Source organism: Elephantulus edwardii, unplaced genomic scaffold (assembly GCF_000299155.1).
Source record: "Elephantulus edwardii isolate Elephantulus edwardi_28Jun2011 unplaced genomic scaffold, EleEdw1.0 scaffold00013, whole genome shotgun sequence".
Taxonomy (NCBI): domain Eukaryota; kingdom Metazoa; phylum Chordata; class Mammalia; order Macroscelidea; family Macroscelididae; genus Elephantulus; species Elephantulus edwardii.
In genome coordinates, this window is record NW_006399763.1 from 17,660,656 (window position 1) to 17,662,007 (window position 1,352).

Here is a 1,352-nt window from a genome sequence, read left to right on the forward strand (position 1 = left end):
AAAAAATGTATACTACTATTAATTTTAATGAAAATTTACAGTGACTTTAGATTTCCATTCATTCATTCATTGTTGCACTTTTCTCCCTGCCCTCTTCACCCCCTCAGTACAGTCTTCTCTTTGAAAAGTAAAAGAAAACTTCATTCATTGTTTTACAATCCATCCTCCAAGGTTCACTCCACTATGCAACCTTCGTTCTGGACTCCTGTAATAACAATAATACCTTATCACATATACCTTTTAAATAGTCTTCTTCCTCATCTGTTTCAATGCAGCATACATTATTTATCCCATCTTTCTCAGTCTCCCTCCAACCCCGATGTCAGTCCTGTTTTACAACAAAGGCAGTATGCAGTATTTGTCCTTTTGTGACTGAGATATTTCACTCAGCATAATGTCCTCTAGGGTCACCCATTTTGAATAACATTTCATGAATTCCTTGTTTTTCAATGCAGTGTAGTATTCCATTGTGTGAATATACCACAGCTTCTCTATCCATTAATTTGTTGATGGGCACTTGGATTGTGTGCATATATCTGCTTGAGTGGCAGTTATGGTCTCTTTGGGGTATATTCCCAGTAGTGGAATTGCTGGGTCAAATGGTATTTCTATTTGCAACTTTTTGAGAAAGTGCCATACAGCCTTCCCTACTGGTTGCACCATTTTACACTCCCACCAACAGTGAATAAGGGTTCCAGTTTCTCTGCAACCTCACGAACATTTGTTGTTTGCTGTTCTGTTGAATTTTGCTATTCTTACTGGGGTGAGATGATATCTCATAGTTGTTTTTATTTGCATCTCTCTTAGAGCCAGGGATTTTGAACATTTCTTCATGTGTTTGCCATCTGAATGTCTTCTTGGGTGACGTGTCTGTTCATATCCTGTGCCCATTTTTCAATTTTATTGTTAACCTTTATCTTGTTGTGGTGAGGTTGGAAGTTTTAACTCTCGCTGATGTGTTCTCGATGAAAGACTGGGAGTCTGCTTCTGAAAAGTCACAGCCTTGAAAGCCCATGAAGCACAGTCATACCCTGCAGCACCTGAGGTTACCAGGGGTTGGAATCGGCTTCATGGCAACTGCGCATGTGTGTGTGTGTGTGTGTGACAGTAGTCTGATAAAGGAAGTAAGGAGGGGAGGGGGCTGCCTTATCCTTCTGGTGCCAGTGCTTATGTCACCTCCTCAAGTTGTTGTTCCTGATAATCAAGTTTTTTTTTTGTTTGTTTGTTTTTAGCAGAGGTTTTGGATTTCCATTCATTCATTGCCGCAATTTTCTCCCTTCCCACGCCTCCCCACCAGCTCACTTCCCCCTCCGAAGAAAGAAAAAAGAAAAAAAAGAAAAAAAATTCCTTCA